Source organism: Lygodium microphyllum, chromosome 2 (genome assembly GCF_053477565.2).
Source record: "Lygodium microphyllum isolate KBCC chromosome 2, Lygodium_microphyllum_v1.1.10, whole genome shotgun sequence".
Taxonomy (NCBI): domain Eukaryota; kingdom Viridiplantae; phylum Streptophyta; class Polypodiopsida; order Schizaeales; family Lygodiaceae; genus Lygodium; species Lygodium microphyllum.
This window is the reverse complement of record NC_141136.1, coordinates 48,315,238-48,336,375: the sequence shown is the minus strand read 5'-3', so window position 1 is coordinate 48,336,375 and position 21,138 is coordinate 48,315,238. Positions and strand designations below refer to the sequence as shown.

The window sequence follows — 21,138 nt, the reverse complement described above, 5'->3', positions numbered from 1 at the left end:
TGAATTTGTAAACAAGAGATACCATTGAATAGTTCTCATGAACCTTGTGAGCTTGTTGCACTACAACTCTAATGTGCTATTCCACATGTACTCATTATTGTTAATTTATCATTGTCCTCTATCTACTCCCCATGCACAACAAGGGAATGGGGTGATAGCAACGACAATTTGTGATGCAAAATAGTGGCCTTGCTATTCGAGTTGCTATAAGCACTGCTATATGCATTACTATCAATGTCACAAATTTTTATTTGCAATGCTAATAAATAACGATGCATATAGTGACATTAATAGTGACGCTTAATATCGTTGATTTTCCAAAACATTTGCAAGAGAGAGCACGAGAGATCGATTCTTTGAGAGGGAGAGGAAGAGGAAGAGGGAGAGAGAGAGAGAGAGAAGAAGAGATCATCACGGATGTTATCGCCGCCTCTATTGTATGCAAAGAAGAGAGAGAAGTGTGCAAGGGAGAAAGAAGGAAAGCCGCAAAGAGAAGGCACAAAAGAATTCATCTTCTTCATGCCTGTGAGGTAGGTACATTGCCTCTTTTTACTTTGTTTTTGTATTTTCTTCTTTTTAGTTTTTAGTTTTTCTTTGTAACAAAATGCATTGAATGAAAGGGAGAAAGGGAGGGAAGGGGGAGGCAAAATAAGGAAGGGAGGGAGGGAGAAGAAGGGAGAGAAAGAGGATATTAAAGATAACAAAGAGAAAGGGAAAGAGAGAAACAAGATATGAAGGGAGGGAGAGAGAAGGATGAGTGAGAGAAATAACAAGGGAGAGAGAAGGGGAGAGAAACAAAGAGAGAGAGAGAGAGGAGAAAAAGAGAGAGGGAGAGAGAAGGAGGAGGTAGAAAAGAAGGATGAGGTAAAGAGAGGAAGGAGAGTGCAAAGAAGAGAGAGAGAGGGAGAAAAAGAGATATAGAGAGAAAAAAAGAGAGCAAGAGAGAATCATGGAAATAATCATAGAATTAGAGAGAAGGGAAAGATAGAAAATAAAGGGGAAGGGGGAAAAGAAAGACAAAGAGAGATGGGAAGAGAGGGTCTTTCAATATCCTTGCTTTTTATGTTTTTTATTTTCTATCTTTGATTTTTATTTTAAAGAGATGCATTGAGTGAGAGTGGGGAGGAAGAGAGAGAGAAATAGAGAGAAGAAGGAGGGAAAGGTAGAGAGACATAGAGAAAAAAAAAGGGGAGATGAAGGGGGACAGAGAGAGAGAGAGAGAGAGAGAGAGAGAGAGAGAGGTGGGGAGAGAAGTAGAGATGGGGATAGATAAAGATGAATAAAGATAATAAGAGGGGGAGAGAAAAGAAAAAGAGAGAATTATAGAGATGGGGGGAAAGAGAGAAATAATGAGAGAGAGAAGGGGGAGAGAGAAACAAAGAAAGATAAAGAGAGATAAACAAAGAAAGGAAAAGAGAGAGAGAGAAAAAGGGGTGGGGAGAGAAATAGAGAGGGGATAGATAAAGATGGAGAGAGGGGGAGAGAAAAGGAATGGACAAAGAGAGACGGAGGGAGGCAAATAAAGAAAGTGAAAGAGGGAGAGAAATAGTGAGGGGGTTAAATAAAGATAAAGAGAAGTGGAAAGAAAAGAAATGGAGAGAACTAGAGAGATTGGAGAGAGAGAGAAGATGGGAAGAGATACAAATAGAGATAAAGGGAAACAAAAACATATTTTTTGTTCTATGACACAGAACAAATGGAGAACAATGATGGTCATGACATCTAAGATCGTAATGCGTATCTTAATTAGCATATCCTATGTCCTTGCACTAAGTCCAAGCTGGCAATCAGACAAAAGCAGCACTTGTCCATGGACCACATGTGACACTTTGGTGAGTTTCAATTGGAGAGCATTGACCAAGCAATCTTAGACTTTGAGCGAATGGTAAGAAAAATGTATATCAATCATGCTTTAAATATTACATACAAAAATTTTAGATGTCCCTTAGAAATATCTACAAAGAGATGACGCTCCATGTCAAGGAATGCACCTATTTGTGGCCCGTAAAAAGAGTTCATGGGCATGCGATGGATGGAGTGCCTAAGTTGATACACCCATTGGAGGGCACCTCATAGAGTACACCCTCAATACCTGAGGAGCCTAAGATGGAGACAATGATCGATGCATTACTATCCATGAATGTGGAGCCATCTGATCCACTAAGAGAGGAAGCTTCCACACCATTGTATGATGGGTACCGAGTATCTCACTTAAAACTATTGCTTGTGCTTCTAAGTATGTAGGCAAAGTACGGGTGAAGTGACACTAGTGTGATTAAGTTGTTCAGGTACATTGTATACTCCATTGATTTTGACTGCATTTTAAAAATGCTTTTTCTACTCTTCAAGGGTGCTTTGTTTTTTTACTCAGGTTGTTAAAATATCACATATTACCACCTTGAAACATGATACCTGAGTCCCATGATGATGCTTGATTGCTGTTACGAAAGCTTAGCATGGACTACAATAGCATTCATGCATGTGTAAACGATTGTGTGCTATTTTGAGGAGACTACAGGACTATGGAGACATGTTTAAAATGTGGTGCACACAAGTATCGACAAGACTTGCAAGGGCAAACCATCCCTCAAAAGATTCTCAAATACTTTCCACTTATACTACATATATGCCACATATTTCGAATGTCAGGACATGGCAAACTTGATAATGTGGCAAACACAAAATAGATCCACATATGGAGTCCAATGAATATAATTAGATTCACATGAATGGAACCACATTGACTCCACCTTTCTATGCTTTGTACAAGAGCAAATGAATCTTTGTCTTGGTCTAGCTATGGATGGTGTCAATCCATTTGGTTTTCGCTCAACTTCTTACAGTGAGTGTAGCCTATAGTCCTTATAAACTACAATATCCCACCATAGCTATCTATGAAGAAAGGACACCTGATCCTTAGCTTGCTCATTTATAGGTGCTACAAAGTCAATAACCTGGACGTCTACCTATGTTCATTAGTTAATGAGCTCAAAATTTTGTGGGACGAGGGGGTTACTACACAAGACATGAGCAAGCACGATAGTCGACAGTTCACTAATATATGAGCCATTCTCATGGAGACCATGGTGCACAGATCGGATGCTGTACGCTTGCGTAGTGAAAGCCGGAAGGTCCCCAAGAACAAAAGAACTCTACTTTTTGCACAAAACTCAAGGTAAAAAGCATGCATGACATGAACAAGAGACCAATTGGGTGCAATCTCCCCCCATGCCTTGTATGAGCGCTCCATAAAGCATGTATTTTATGTATTAATCATCTTCAAGCTCAAATAATAGTCCAAATTACAAAATAGCAAGCTTTTAGCTTTTGAGTTTGCTTTAGCACAAATAGAAATAAAGCTAATGGGCAGTGCCCAAAGAGTCTGGCATGCCCAATACAATATCCAAGTACAAATAACATAATAGTGCACCCATGCGCATACAAAATAATAAATAAATATCCAACGCCTCAATAAATAGGTGCGACAAAATATAGGCGCCATGCCTAAGGTATACGCCCATTAAAGTATAAGTGATAAATCAAATACTCGCTATTCTCCAATGCTTTCCTCCGCCACTGCTGCTATCTTTACACATCAACTGAAGCATTCACAATCATTAGTAAAATAATACAATTAGACGGACAAAAGTGAATACCTAGCAGTCTTCAGCTACATAAATAAATCAACTGGTTAGAAATCAATCCTAACCTTAATTTATTACGAGTGCGCACTCTAAACTCATAAACGTTTATTAATTTAATATGCATTTTGCGGAATCACCCGCTATGGAATCACCCATGTACACACTAAATTAATGAAACACCCGAAAAGGATAGGTGTCCCCATCAACTTCTCACACAAAGAATCTACTTTGTGTATGAGCCACGGTCATCAAAGTTTACGGAATCCACCGTAAAACCTCACGAAATCCACCGTGGCACAGAATCCACCGTGAAATATGCCTCCTGGCATCATATCCCCGAGGTGGGATAGCAATTGACCTCAATTGCTATTAGCTCAATGTGGAGCTAACAGAGTGGGGAAAGCATTTAAGTCTCTAGCGTGCATCCATTGTGCTTCTTCTACACGATGGCTCTTAAATTTGACTAGATATCTAGAATATCTTCAATCAGTTCGAGTGGTCATAAAGTCAGTATCTATGATAGCTTCACGTTCAAGTATTTCAGTCTTTTCCTCTAACAAAGGTGGGTTTTCATAAACAGGGTGTACAGATAATTGGCCTCTAAAGGGTCTTAATAAACTAATATGAAATGTGTTGTGAATTTTCCAGTGAGGTGGTAATTCTAACTTAAATGCATTGTCATTAATTTTGTGAATGATCTTAAATGGTCCATAGAATCTAGGTGCTAATTTCACAACTGGGTGTCTATCTACGCTTTGTAATCTACGTTTTTCTATTCTCAACCAAACATAGTCATCAACTTTGAAATTCATTGCTTGTCTTTTCTTATTGGCTTGTTTGGTATATGATTGCTGGGCTTTGGCAATCATGGCTTTAACCTCATCAAAAATAGTATTGTGCATACTAGCAATATCATCAGCACTCTGAATTCTATTTGATAAAGATGCAACAGGTGTAGACAATCGATAACCATAAATCACTTCAAATGGTGCTTTCTTTGTAGATGTGTGTGGTGTATTGTTATATGCAAACTGTAATAAATGCAAATGTGTATCCCATGTCTGTGGTTTAGAAATAGTATAAGCACGTAGAAGATCTAAAATAGTGCTATTAGTGGCTTCTGTTTGTCCATTAATTTCAGGATGAAATGTAGATGAGAAATCAATTTTTGTGCCTAGGTTAGCAAAAAAAGTAATCCAAAAGTTGTTACAAAATCTAGAATCATGATCAGAAATAATAACTTTTGGTAATCCATGGTTAGTGAAAACAGTTTTCAAAAACAATTGTGCTGCCTGTGATGCTGTTAAAGTTTTCTTACATGGAATGAAATATGCTTGTTTACTAAACCTGTCTAATACTATCCAAATCATATCATGGTTAGATTTAATATTAGGTAAACGAGTAATAAAATCCATAGAAATTTGTTCCCATGGTCTTGACGGAATAGATAAAGGCATAAGTAATCCATACTGTTTACCATGATGTCTCTTAACTCTTTGACAAATCAAACATTCAGAAACAAAGTTAGATACATCAGTGTCCATATGCGGCCAATAAAAATCTTTAGTTAATGTACGTAAAGTAGATATGATACCTCTATGACCTTGATATGGAGGACAATGAATCTCATTCAAAACAAAAGATCTGAATGGAACTGTAACACATAATCTCTTTTCATAAAACATGAATCCATCGTTATGAGACAGTGAATCAATAGGAATCAAGTTATTTTGAACTAAGTTATGCCAATCAGCATGAAAAGTAATGTCTTGATGATAAGTATCTTTCATAGGAGTTAGAGAATCAAATGTTATAACATAAATATTATGAATGGCAGGTCTTCAACTTAATGCATCGGCCACTACATTTTCTTTACCGGGTTGATATTGAATGATAGGATGAAAACTCTGAATAAAGGTTGCCCATTTGATATGTCGGTCAGATATTTGGGGTTGGCTAAGTAAATGTCTAATACTTTGCTGATCGGTCTTAATCATAAATTCAGAACCCATTAAGTAGTGTTTTCACTGTCTTAAGGCTTGTACTACAGCTAATAATTCTTTATCATATGTGGAATATTTCAATTCGGAGGGTTTCAGTTTACAACTAGAATAGGCTATGGGATGATTTTCCTGCATAAGTATGGCTCCTATTCCAGATCCGCTAGCATCGGTCACTACTAAAAAGAATGGTCTATTAAAATCAGGCAACTGTAGTACAGGAGCATGGGTTAATGCATGTTTCAATAAGCCAAAGGATTTCTGTTGATTATCGGACCAATGATAAACAATACCTTTCTTCAGAAGTTTAGTCAGAGGCAAAGTAAGTAATGAAAAATTACGCACAAACTTCCTGTAGAAATTAGCAAGACCTAGGAATGATCGTAACTCATGCACATTTTTAGGTATAGGCCAGTTCAATATTGCTTCTATTTTCTTAGGGTCAACCTTAATACCATCAGATGATACTATATGACCTAAATACTCAATTTTTGTTTTAAAGAACTCACTCTTTTCCGAATTTGCATACAGTTGATTATCTTTTAATAACTGGAAAACCAATGACAAATGTTCATAATGTTCTTTCTCATTTTGACTAAACACCAAAATATCATCAAAGAATACAATAACACAATGCTGATATTTCAAAAATATACGATTCATCATTCTACTAAATGTAGCAGGTGCATTAGTCAATCTGAAAGGCATCACTAAAAATTCATAATGACCAAATTGTGTCCTAAATGCAGTCTTGAATATGTCAGACTTATCTAGTCTCACCTGATGATAACCAGATTTAAGGTCTATTTTACTAAATATGGCAGAACCTTGCAGTTTATCCATAAGGTGATCGACTCTAGGAATTGGATACCTATTCTTTATTGTGATCTTATTTAAAGCTCGATAGTCAATGCACATACGATAGGTATTATTTTTCTTCTTTACTAACAGAACAGGTGCACCAAATGGAGAACTACTAGGTCTAATCAATCCTCTATTTAGTAATTCCTCAACTTGACTTTGAATTTCTTTTTGCTCTATCTGGTTATGCCTATATGGTGCTTTACAAGGTGGTTGTGTGCCAGGAATCAAATCTATTTTATGGTCTTCTGGACGTGAAGGAGGTAAACCAGGTCGTAGATCTTCTGCAAAATAGTCTTTAAAGTGTGCAAGAAATTCTTTATGCCTAGGGTGCATATGATTTTCTTTAACTTGCAGTTCATTCACCCAAATGAGATAAGATTTACTACTTTTGCCTAATGCACGTTTAGCTTGAGTATGCGAAAGCAGTGGAAAAGCATTAGATGCATGCATACCATACAATGTAATATATTTTCCTTGAAATTTAATATTAATTGAATGTGTGAAATAATCTATATCAGGGTTATGCGGGTGACGCCAAGGCATACCTAAAATAATATCATTGGACTGTAATGGTACAACTAGAAAATTTCTTCTTTCAGTGTATTCACCAATTTGAATTTCTAAGTCATGCACTTCATGTGTACCATTATACCTAGTGCCTAAGAATGCTGCTTTGATGCGATAATGCGTAGGTACAATTTGTAACTTCAATTCTTTTACTAGCTTTGCAGAAATTAAATCATGAGTACTACCATCATCATGCAAAATAATATTTTCCTTTCCATGCACTAAACATTTCATTGTCAATAAAGAATGTGGAGTTGGCATACCTGGTAAAGTATCCGAAGGAGTAGTAATGTCGTCTTCATCTTCCGTGAAATCAGGCATTTCTTCATGTTCGTCATCTTCCATTTCTCCAAGGTAGTTGATATGGACAGGTGGCTTCTTCGAATGGAAATTTGCTGCTAGATGTCCAAGTTGGTGGCATTTATAACATACTATAGGTTTGGCTTTGGTTACATTGTTTGCAATGGTAGGAAGTCTAGGGATATTAAGATTTGGCTATGGAATAGGCTTGGGGTTTTGGTTGGTATTGGATGGTAAAGCAGGTGGTTTTGCCCAATTCTTACGGAAAGATGATGAAGGAAAACGACCTTGATTAAATCTTCTAAAATTTGAGTTGAATTGCTTAGATCCATAGTTATCATTGGTTTGGAATTGCTGTGGACGCTTGTCTCTTCCTCGCAGCTTGTCTTCAGTGTCATGAGCTAATGAAATTGTGTCTTCAAGAGTTGTAGGCTTGAACATATTAACTTTAGCGTAGTAATGCCCAAGTAGTCCAAACATATACTTGCGCTTGTGTGTCGCTTCAGGTAGGTCTTCAAGCATGCGTAACTGGAGTAATGCATTCCAAAAGCGTTCAGTGTACTGAGGAATAGACTCACGATCTTGTTGCTGAAGAAGGTCCCATTGCTTTATGGATTTTTCATGAAATTGTGGAGGAAGGAAATTCTGCATAAACTTCTTCTTGAAATTCTCCCAGGTAGCGGAACAATCTATACTTTTACGAACCACGGTCCACCAAAGAGATGCTCTATCCACTAAATGATTAGTGACACACTTGATTTTATCTTTTTCTACATATGTTTCCTCATGAAAGTAGTCATCAAACTGACTAATGAATGCAAGAACAGTTTTTCCCTCTCAAGTGCCATTGAAAGTATGAAATTTGAAATTTCTTTTACTTATCTTTGCTTCCTTGCGGATGGATTGAGCTTCGAGAGTTGCGTCGATGGTACGTCGAATAAGATCTTCAGATTGAGGTTCCTCTTTGTCAGTCGATCTTTGTAAATTAGCCAATTGAACTTGTAATGCTTGCCTAGCTCGTCGTTCTTCATCCAACTGCATCATAATTAAGTCCAACTTTTGCTCCGTCGTAGGTTCAGGTAGATTGCCTTCAGCCATTAAATCATCCATATGTGATTACGTCATCCTGCAAAACTCAAAATACCTCACACTCTCAAAATCAAATTAGCGGGATGAGCGTAGCTCAAATTCGAGTATACAAGGCTTATATATTTTTGTGTGTGGCTTTCACAATCTTCATCTTCGACTATTGTGGGATTTGTAATCTTTGAAAAATCTGTGTTTTAATCTTCTGCATGTGCTGAAAATGGTTCAGTAAACCTGCGTATGCGAAGAGTACCTTCCAATGAACAACTTTGCAGTTCCGAGTTTCCGCGCAGGAACAGCCCTTCTATGAGTTTTGAACAGAAGTCTGTTTTGACTTCAGGTGACTTGTTTGACTTGCAGAGTTGTAGACTTATGTGACTTGCAGAGTTCCAAAACTTGCAGAACTTGGTTGATTTATCTGACTTGCAGAACTTGAACTTGGAGAACTTTGAAGACTTGAATGATTAGGAGGATTTATGCCTTATAGCTTAGATAACTAAGCTTGGTAGTACAGTCGATGATTTTTGAGAGGGGGGGGCGTTTTTTTAGCCCGGCACAAATTGCGAACTCCTCCTCTAATACGTCGCGTTGAATTTCGTGAGGCTTAAAGCTTCTTTAAGCTTTACTATTAAGCTTAATAATAAGATTTTTATCCTTTGAATTAAAGCTTTTAGGCTTTTAGGCTATGGAGTCTTATCTCTGTTTGAAGACAACTTGATGTAGGAGATATCCACGTGGTCCTCCGCTGCTGTAGGCCGGTCCTTCGCGATCTGATGATGGAAACAGAGGTTCTTGATCGCCACGAATCCACCCATATCGACCATTCGCGACGAGATTGACCGTAGATCTCGATCGTTCCAGGAGCTCTGCCTTCACACAAGATGGGTAGCGATTGGAAGCTCTTGATCTCAGCTTCGCTCTGATACCATTGGTGCGCAGATCGGATGATGTACGCTTGCGTAGTGAAAGCTGGAAGGTCCCCAAGAACAAAAGAACTCTACTTTTTGCACAAAACTCAAGGTAAAAAGCATGCACGACATGAACAAGAGACCAATTGGGTGCAATCTCCCCCCATGCCTTGTGTGAGCGCTCCACAAAGCATGTATTTTATGTATTAATCATCTTCAAGCTCAAATAATAGCCCAAATTACAAAATAGCAAGCTTTTAGCTTTTGAGTTTGCTTTAGCACAAATAGAAATAAAGCTAATGGGCGGTGTCCAAAGAGTCTGGCATGCCCAATACAATGTCCAAGTACAAATAACATAATCGTGCGCCCATGTGCATACAAAATAATAAATAAATATCCAACGCCTCAATAAATAGGCGCGACAAAATATAGGCGCCATGCCTAAGGTATGCGCCCATCAAAATATAAGTGATAAATTGAATACTCGCTATCCTCCAACGCTTTCCTCCGCCACTGCTACTATCTCTAGACATCAACTAAAGCATTCACAATCGTTAGTAAAATAATACAATTAAACCAACAAAAGTGAATACCTAGTAGTCTTCAGCTACATAAATAAATCAACTGGTTAGAAATCAATCCTAACCTTAATTTATTACGAGTGCGCACTCTAAACTCATAAACATTTATTAATTTAATATGCATTTTGCGGAATCACCCGCAATGGAATCACCCATGTACACACTAAATTAATGAAATGCCCGAAAAGGATAGGCGTCCCCATCAACTTCTCGCACAAAGAATCCACTTTGTGTATGAGCCCCGGTCATCAAAGTTTACGGAATCCACCATAAAATCTCACGGAATCCACCGTGGCACGGAATCCACCGTGAAATATGCCTCCTGGCATTAGACCATGCATTTTTCGAGATTCGGGGATTGTTCAGGTAAGTAGGCTTCCATTCTCATTGTTGATGTCAAACATGGCTCATTCTAATTTTTGTTGACTAGATAGGGGTATTATGATAGGTCTAGTTACCTCAAGTTATCATACATATTCATTGTGTGGGCCGTAGTTAGACTTACAAAGGTCAGGAACCATGAAGAAGATGGTATATTAGGGATATGCCATTTCTTACTAGAGGGTCATGGACTAAGGGAAGGTTTTCTAGATTATCTCTAGTAGGAATGAATGCCTAAAGCTAGTATAAGTTGAAAATGATCTACAAGGGTTCATATCCAAGCTGAATGTGACGGTTCTCACTTTTCTATGAGTTGCCATATTGGACCTACTTATAGATCAACAATTTTTTGGATCCTATGCATATTTTTAAGAATGTGGGCATCTTATTTTGGGACCATATCACAAGAAAGAAAGACACTATAGGGGCACAAATGGATATGAAGGAGATAGGCAAGATGAGACACATTGGGCACAATTGAGCTCTGTTGGTCATTTACGACTATCTCGTGCTCTTTGGGTCTTATCCACTAAAGAAGAGTGCATGGTGAAGTAAATTATCAAGTCTATTTGCACCCTAACGAGTATGATGCATTTTCTCATGTCAGCTTTTTCTAAAGATGACCAACTATTAGGGTTGAATCCCATGCAGCTTGGAAGAAGATATACCAAATTTTTCATGACCTTGCCTTGATACCAAGTAATCTTAGTATTTCACTATTTAGTTTCTATTTGATGTTCATAATGCTTCAAATTTTTGATAGTTTGTACTAACTATTGGAATTATGGGATGCCTTACTTTAGAAATACGCTCGACAATTTATAAGTTATTGAATTTAGTGCAATAGATCCCAGAGAAGGAGATCAAAATATCCTCTACTAAATCCACAAGGCGAGGAGTGGTGGAGACGGTCTACCCCTTTGATAAGTACCTACTCATGAGTATACTCAAGATACAAACACACCTCCTAGTACATCTCATAGATGAAGTAGAGATTGTAGGACCTGTCCATATGCGATGGATGTTTTTCTTAGAATACTTCATGAAAACCTTGAAGGGCTTTGTGTGACAATGATCTTGGCAAGAAGATAGCATAGATGAAGAGATTGGCTAGTATCGGAGGCATTAGTGCATATTTCGGAGTGACCATCGACAATGGATCTAAACAATAGTATGTTATGGCCTTCGCTGAAAGATGATGATAAACTACTGATTGAAGATGTGGTGGTTGAAAATGGGGTAGAAAAAAGGATGGATGGTGCCATGGAGGACAAAGTGAATCGTTCTTGTATGTTGTATTATGCATCCGTGGAGAAATGGCTTGCTATTTACAAGCAAGCTAGAAGAGAGTGGGAGGCCTATCCCAAGGGCATGGAGGCGATATCGTGGTTTATGCATATGCGGTGGTTGCATGAAGCTTTGATTGTAGCTTCGTGTGAAGGGGTAGAGGTCTCAACCGAGGAGTGGGAATTCTCAAGGGGATATAGTATGAAGGTGAACACATGCTTTATTTGCTATTATCTAGATTTAATGCATACTCGATGAAATGACCTCTCCAATGGATTGTGGTGTCATGGTAAAAATTGAGTAAGAGACCAATGGTAGGCCACGGATCCAAATATCATAGTAGATGAGATGGAGTATTTTGGAAACTTGTTATCTCGGTGGATTACCATTGCTTCTCGATTATCATATCCGATGTACACTGATTTCAAGTGGTATTTGAAGGAGCTAGAGCAACCGTTTGGTAAGGTCTATTATGATTTTTGGAGGTAGATTCAGATAAAAGATATATGGATCTCTGCAACACGTTTATCCTATCAAATCATTGTGAATATATGCATAACATTTTTTATTAAATTTTCCACAATACGAAATAGTCGAAAATATTGATTCACTCTTATATATGATATTATTGAATATGTGATCTTCTATCCAAATCTCTGACAACCTCAATGGTGGTATGTTGTGCCATCAACACCTTGGAGTTTGCAAGTGTATGATGAAAGCAATGTCCCCAGCATGGATGTGGAGAGTATGTAGGTAGAGGGGTTGATATTGTAGAGGGTGGAGAGCGAAGAGGGCTTGGAGCATGTAGAGGAGACATACACGCGTAACGTAGACAAAGAGATAGGAGGAGACCAATAATTTATTGAGAATGAAGTGGACTTCTCTTTCTGTGGTGAACTATGTATAGACCTTCTAGCATACACTAACCTATGCTAAGAGCTTTATATGGAGCCATCCATAGAGTTGTATTTGCGTCTACTTACTCAATTCTTTGATAATTCACTTTTAAGGATAGTTTAGCATATACATCCTAATTAGAATCCTTTTTTGTAGAGTTATATTATCATGCTTTATCTAAATCCTTATATTGATTACACTCACACCGTTTTCAATTTGTGTAGGTTACCTTTGACGATACCTAGAGAGTAGAATGAGTCGAGTGATGACCGATATGGAGATCCATGAGATATTCATACATATGTCTCCAGACTAGATAGCACACTCTAGAGATATGGCAGACCAAGAGTTATCACGGACATCGTCAAGCTATTCTGTGAGAGGTCTACTTTAGGATGCCTCAATCTATAGTAGTAGATGATGTCAATGTACAATGGAAAAATGTTTGGTTGTTATTTTGTAGAGTCTATTTGATGCTCCGTTGCATCATATTGACGAGTTTTTAGATTGCTTGGATTTGTACCATGCACTTAGATTTGTGAAGTACACATCCTTTTCTTTTTTGGTCTTGTGATCCATATATGTCTCTTCCATACAACATTTCTTACATATATTTATCATTTGTATAAAATCACACTTTGCGATATTTACCTATAGATTTTCATGTTTGTTTTGGACTCTTCTCTCCATGGTTCCATGTAATTTTATGAGTTGTCATCACCAGTCTTGTACTTATTTTATGAGTTATCAGTCTTGTGGTTTTAAATAGGTTTTGTGCTTGTCTAGATGATGATTGCATATTTAATATGTAATTGTTTGTAGAATATTATTTAGTATACAATCACTAATTTACTACACATGTCACTATACCAGTCATTATATGCATCGCAAAGCGTCTCTATTATTGTAGCTATCCACATTGCTATTAGCAACACTCATAACAATGAAGATAGCTATGATAATAACGACATGATTAGCGATGAATTTATAGAGACGCCTATACCGAAACTTTTAGTAATGATGAAAGTAAAATCTTTAATGAATATTTGAGTCGTTTTAAACATTGGTATATGGCCTGTATCTTGTAGTGATGTTAAGATCCAAAGTTACCTCCTTGTTACCACTTTCTTTCTTGAGGATAATACAATCTTAAATTTTGCTCTAACAAGTATTGATCTAGTAAGAAATCCTCAAGAATGAGCTTGATTATGATCATTGCTCTAGTGTGAGTATGACAAATATAAATTTGGAGATTGGAGCTAGCAATGTATCTTGTCTTCAATTATTTTTTTCACTTTAGAGTACTTTTGTCTACTTTTAGGAGTGATCTTTGAGCTCAAGTCCAGTTTCATGCTATGAGGAGACACCAAATCCACATCAAGCATACCATCATGTTAGAAAAGTATAAAGAATATGAAGGACTGTATAAGAAAAATCCATAGAAAGAGTCATAGTGCTCTTGAATTTGAAGGATATATCGTGGTCAATTTATGTATGTATGTAAGTGCACATGAGACCTGACAAAAATTTAGTGTAGCTTCTTCTAGAGTAATGATATCCTTTTTTTTGTATCTTTATATTAGGTTCAGCTCACACAAGGTGGAAGAAGAAAAAGGGAAGGGGCATCATCCAATGTGTGTCCTTTTCATTTGAAAATAGAAAGGTAGTTTTCTTTTGAACACCACAACTTCTATCAACCTTAGACCCCTAAAAGATAAAATTTAGCTAATAGAAGATGTTTCACTTTAGATATGGAAAATTTTGATTCAAAAGAAGTGTGCATAAATTCTTGTGATTGGTTGCTTGATGAGATATATAAACTTGAATTTAAGGTTGAGTTGAATCATTTTGACATATTATTAGACTAGACCTGTTGCATCATTATTTGGACATTCATTTTAAGCACTATGATGGAGGTGTTACTTTGTGTCAAACAAAGAATGTTGAGATATTATTGCATAGATTTGGCCTAGAAAACTGCAAGCCTATTGCTAGTCCTATGGAGACAAGTTTGAAGTCGAGCCTTCATAATACTGGAGATAGTCTTGACAATTTATTGTATTGATAAGCTGTTGGATGCTTGATTTATGTATACATTATGAGACGTGACATTTAGTTTGTAATCTCAGAGATGAGCAAGCTTATGCATAGCCTAGGCACTAAGCATTGGTATTAAGTGAAGCGGATCTTTCACTAATTGAGTGGTACTAAGTACCTTGGGCTAGTTTATCCCAAGGGAGGATCATTACCACCAAATTTATATGCTTTTTTAGATTCTTGCTAGGGTGTTTGTTATGATACTTGTGTATCCACAATAGTTTTTGCTTCATGCTCGGTAGCACATGCATAGTGTGATTGAGTAATGTGGACACTTCTAATTGTGAAACTAAGTACATGAAAGCTTGCATAACTATGACTAAGTGTGTTTGGCTCAAACACCTCTTGGCTGATTTGGATATTGGATGGTCATGTGCTACCACCATCTTTACTAATAGTTAGAGCACAATGGCAATTGCACAGAGTCTAGTGTTCTATACATGTACTAAGCACATTCAAGTATATTATTAATATGTTTTTTAAGGAGAGATCAACATATCTTACGTGCCAACACGAGACAACCTTGAAGATAGTCTCACAAAGGCTTTCCCTCATGAGAAGTTCGAAGCTTTCTACAAAGTTTTGGGCTCACTCCCCTTTGGGGATTAATATATTTCATTATCATGGCACTACCCCATACGTGAGTACTAGATCTCATTCATCGAATCACTACCAGGAAGGATTTGTTATTATATTTTAGTAGTGATATGTGTAAATACAATTAGGACTGCTACGCCGGTAATTCACTATGTGTATACCCTCTATATCACATGCATTCAAGGCCTATTCATAAATATTCTTATATGTGAATTTTCCCTTAATAAAACATAACCCTTTTCTATTCAATGTGTAAGTAACCCCTTTATATAGGATCCTTCTAAATGTAAAAAATGTGTAAAAATAGTATTTTTAAAATCTCTTTTATTGAACCCACGTGATACATACATATATTTATGACTAAACTCCCCGGGATGCTACGGCACTTTTTTCCTCTTGCAACCCTAAATCGAATACGTAAGTCATATCCCTATGATCATTGAAACAGCTTTTGGTAAATTTGTAAAAAGGAATATGGTCAAAAAATCCATAAATACTCCAAAAGCATTCACATTTTGTAAACCTAATCATCATCTTAGCCAACAATGCATGATATTATATGTGACAAATTTCAAGTTTATAAGAGTGATCTTTCTTTTGTGTTTTGGAAAGGTAGCAACATTTCATACGTTTCAAGAAGTTGTTGGGATGATGTAGTACATTTACTTGTTCAACAAAACCCATTTTCTTTCAGAGCGATGAAAATTGAGTTTGAAGAACGTGTTGAACCAATTTTCTTTCATAGCGATGACAATTGAGTTTGAAGAACGTTTTAGGTGGGCTAGTGTCATAAAGCATGTGGTTGTGTTGTTCTAACTAATGGACTTTAAGAGGTAAGGATATCATCGTCGAGTAAATCTAAAAGGGTTGCAGGCAATAGGAGCATGCAGAGCCACATCGTGGTACTATAGCGAAACCACGACAAAGCCGAACAAAACATATAAGTAGTTAAGCTAGGCTGCGTTGCAGTTATCATTATGGATGATCCAAAAGTCTAAGTGGTTAAGCTAGCTAGCATAGTTGAGATGGCTACAACCATATAGAGAAATTGCAGAGTTCGAAACAAAGTAGAGAAGCGCGGATCATTATTCTCTGAAGTAAGACTGAGCAGCGCATATTAGTCGGTATTAAATCCAAGCAAAGAGGATAGGGCTACGGACAATGTGATAGCCATCGGACCATGTAAGGGAGCCAAAGGAGATGATTTCGGTCACCCCAGGGGTAAAGACCGTGGACTCAGCAGAGAAGGTGACGGTGTAAGAGAGCTTCTGACCTGTTGAAGTGAAGTATAGAGAGGCGGGTTGGACCTGCATTGATAAAATGGTCATGAAAATTTGATGAGGTTAGTATCGGTGACCATAAGTTTTTGACATACTCCCATGTTAGGAAAATATTGACTTTCCCTTATTTTACTCTTTAGTGATTTACCTAACGAGCTTTCCTAGGAAGGGACCACATACCTAGCTAATTGGGGTTGGAGGCCCCAAACACCATGAGCTTTCTACTTGGGAGGTGCTACATCTCTGGCTATGTGCACTGGGGGAGGGTGCTGTCGTCCCAAGTACACTCAGCCAGTGCAGGCTCCCTTGCAGAAACTCATGGTAGTCCCCCCCCTTCGTGCGAGCACATCTAGCTAGGTGTGTGATGCCCCCCTCGTGATGTCGTCGTAATCCCAATGTCAAAATTATAGTGGGAATCTATTTGAAACTTCCTGTGTGGTAAGGTTGATGGAATTACTGACCTCGACTTGCACATCCGTGGGCGGCTCGACAGTTACATTGTAGGTCACAGTGTGAGCGGGGCCGACGTTGGTGACTGTTCGGGAGAAGGTTTGCCAGTAGCTGCTGCTCTCGTTTTGATAGAAGGCCGCGGAGAAGGAGGGGTAGTTGAGGTCACGAACGGAGCTGGTTGAGTGGTTGCTACACCGGTAGGCGCCCTGCTTGCTGAAGATGCTTAGCTGGTCGGTCGTGTAGTTGAGGCCGCACAGGAAGTCGAAGTAGTCTTGCATGCTTATGTCGTAGATCAGGCCCGGCCCCAGGGCCGCGTTCGGGTGCACGTGCCCCGCCCCGTGCACTAACGCATCGGACGCATACCCCGTCGACACGTCCAGAATCGGACTCCCGGTATTGTCTGTCGTCACTGCGGATGTCATCACGGCCGACTTCACCGCCGCCGGGCTCCAGTCCGGATGCGCTGCCCGCAGCAGCGCCGCCACCCCCGACATGTGCGGGCACGACATCGACGTCCCCGATATTATGTTGAACTCCGTCCTCCGATCGTCTTCCGGCAGATTTGTAGGCGAGTTTCCGTCCGTCCACGCTGCCAGGATGTTTAGCCCTGGCGCTGTCACGTCCGGCTTCAGTATCTCCGGCACGAGTGAGTTGGGCCCCCTCGAAGAGAAGGCCGCCATCCTCGGCGCCGGACGCACGTGCAGCGTCGTGCCTTGGGGCACAAGGGTAGCCATAGGGGTCTTTGTGGTGGCGACATATTGCTGGATGAGCTGGCTGGCCTTGTAGCCGACGAGGACGGCTGGCAGGACGTGGCAGTCACCGATGAGCTCCTCGCCGCTAGCTTTGTCGTTGGCAAGGATCATACCGGCGGCTCCGAGCTTCTTCACGACTTGACCCTTGGCGGCCCGGCCGATGATGCCGCGCTCGCAGAGCACGATCTTGCCTCTGACGAGGGCGGAGTCGAGGAGGCCGGACATGCAGAGGGAGGCGTTGACAGTGTCGGCCCCTGGAAGTGTGGCGTTGGCAGCCATGACTAGCGGGGCGTGCGACACATTGCTGATGCAGAGGGAGATGCCAACCACCGAGGGGCCATCTTCGCCAAGGATCACGTCGACCGGGAAATCGCGGTCGAGGCTGCTGGCGGCGACCGTGAGGATCCACGGCGCGACGTTACGGACCGTGAAAGGCGCCGGGCCGGCGTTCCCGGCGGAGGCCGAGACGAGGATGCCGGCGGCTGTGGCTGCAAAGGAGCCGACGGCGACAATGTCATGGGGGAGATCCACCGCGGTGCCGCCGAGGGAGAGGGACAGGACATCGACGCCGTCGGCGATGGCGGCTTCCATGGCGGCGAGGATATCGGTGTTGTAGCAGCCAAGGACCCAACAGACCTTATAGACGGCGATGCGGGCGGCGGGGGCGATGCCGGAGGCGTTACCGGAGGCGGCGCCGAAGACGCTGGCGGCAGGGACCCGAGCGCCGGCGGCAGTAGACGATGTGTGGGTGCCGTGGCCTTCCTTGTCTCTCGGGGATTTATATTCGAGGGTCTCGTTAACGGGCTTGCCGAGGGCCCCCTCGTAGCCTTTGTAGAAGGTGCGCGCGCCGATGAGCTTCTTGTTGCAGAGAGCCGTCCCGTTGAACGTAGGCCGGACCTCGCACGTGCCCTTCCATCGAGCCGGCACGTCGGAGAGCCCGTCGTCGGCGAAGCTGCGGCGGCCCTCCGGCCACACGCCCGTGTCCAGCACCCCGATGATGATGTCGGCGCCCTGGCGGCTAGCCTTCCACAGCCCCTCCGTGCTGTACGGGTAACCGCCAGGCCCATCTCCCCGGAGGCCCAGGAAGGACGGTGTGCGGGTCGTCTGGACCTGTAGCGCCGTGTCCTTCACGGCCAAGGCCACCTCGCCCTTCGCCCGCAGCGCTTGCGCCTCCGCCTCGGTCAGCCGCACGGCGAATCCCTCCAGGGCCCGGTCATACGTGTATAACATCCGGTCCTCTGCCTTGTCGGCCACGCTTCCCAGCACCGACCGCACGAGGCTGTGATGCCACGCCTTGCTGGAGCCGAAGGTCGCCATTAGCACGCTGGCCTGGCGCATTGGCGCATGCACGATGTATGTCTCCAGCCCATCTTGGGCCTCGGACGCGCCAGCGGCAGCTGAACTAAGAAAGATCAGCGCGCATGAAACGAGAAAGAAGATTGAGATAATAGCTCCCACCATCTTGAGCTTCGTTTAACTAGCTCGATTGAGATTAAGGTCGCACTGATGCTGTGCGGCTCCTGATCGGCTCCCATGGCTCTGCCGCCTCTCTATATACCTATACTGATTAAATCTTTGCCTCAATCTGTTGCAGGCCATAATTGCCGGCACAACCAGCTTGGCCAACCAACGCAATGGTCCTTGCCGTTTCCGCCGCCGGCCTGGTCGATCTGCCATATAGAACTACTATGATGATGCCGGAATAAGAAAGAAAACAACACCATCCGGCTCCAATCTTCTTCGTGGCCTTCCTACGGTGTGTTAAGGTGGGCCTTTCCACGGTGTGTTTACACGTGCAGCTTAAGATCGATTTGTAATTATCGTTTTTTAAAAAGTTTTTTTCCCTTATTTTTTATGATTGAGGAAATTATCTACTTTTGTTTTAGATTTTGGATTTCGTTGTTTTGTTGTGCTTTAGCTTTTTTCATAGCATGGAGATAAAATGTAGAGGCTATAGGTCTTGGGAGAGGTCCAAGGATCACGGTCATGCCACATTTGCTCAAAGCCAAAATGGATTTATTATTATTATTATTATTATTCTCCCCCCTTTTCTTCTTCTTCTACTTTGCTTTCTTCTTCAGCATCTTCTTCTAAAAAATTTCAAGGTGCTTTCTAAGCATACAATTCTTCTCCTTCTCTTATTGTCAATGCTGCTTCAAAAAGCTAAAAGTTCCTAATGCATAAAGCTCAAAGTTCCTAATGCATAAAGCTCAATGATGGGACATTTGTATCCGAAAGGCTGCCAAGGAAGGGCTGCCAAGGAAGATTGTAGCTACAATGAAGGAGATACATTCTTTTGAGATCCAACCTTTGATTTTCTTGCACCTATTTCTGATGCCAAAGTGTGAAAGTTGTTTGGACCTCAATGCATGCAATATTGTGAATTCACTATCTGATGTTGAGGGCAGAGAAAGACCATGGACATTCATGGCTAGAGGTGGCGATTCCAAGGATGAATCTTAGAGAATCACAAAGAAATAAGGTGGTAGTAGCAACCTCTTTGTGTTAGATGAAGAAGTGACCTCAAATGCAGGCTAATAACCTCCCCATTATAGTTGAACCACACTTGGTTGCCTTCTTATAGTAGTGCAAGCTACACAAGTCCCTATCGTACACATGGCCCATGCACATCTTCATTAACAAGCATCACCTTGAAGTCCATCCCATTGTCAGCATCTACCTCATCTCTGCACTTGTGGCATGTGACAACTTGCCTCATGCTCAACACCTCCTTGACATGACAGGCTCCCATATGCCAATGAGCACTCCTAGACTTCCCAATCATATTTCTCTTAAATCATTGACATTCCTAAGTAGCTTAGAAGCATGTGCAACTGCAAGAACATTAAAAATAGTACAAACACTACATGATGAGATAACCAAAAGGGGATTGGCAAACAAGACTTGTGTGGGAAACAGACTAATTGATATGTACACCAAATGGCACTTGCTCATTGATACACAAGAAGTACGCGATCATCAACTAGTTTGAGATGCAGTCTCATGGAATACATTTATTGCTCTCTTATGTTGAATATGGGTTTGGTCACAAAGTCAAAAATTGCATTTGACAAATGCAAGTAGATAGTATATCCCTTTGTTTTGTCACGTTCCTTTGTAGCTTGAAAGTAAGCAATACATTTGGACAGGCCAAGAAATACATGTTGTAGTAATTAAAAGGGGACTACAAAAAGAGCTCCACTTGAGTAGCACATTGGTTGATATGTATACTCACTTATAGAGGCATATTGAGTGTTTGTCAGGTTGCCAAAGCAAGATGTAGTATTATGGGTTGCACTAATTGCAAAGTACGATCACCATGGGCTAGATAAGGAAATCTTGGATTGTCTTAAGAATATACATCTTGAGAATGAGTTTGTAAATGTTTTACCCAAAATAACAAAATAACAATTGGCTAGCAAAATCTTTTGCCCAAAATACAAG

The 21,138-nt window shown here is 40.5% G+C and overlaps 1 pseudogene; it reads right to left on the bottom strand.

Moving 5' to 3' along the window:
* Positions 1 to 16,896: 16,896 nt before the first annotated feature.
* On the bottom strand, positions 16,897 to 19,032 carry LOC148039706 (subtilisin-like protease SBT1.7 pseudogene; annotated as a pseudogene).
* Between the last annotated feature and the right edge of the window lie 2,106 nt (positions 19,033 to 21,138).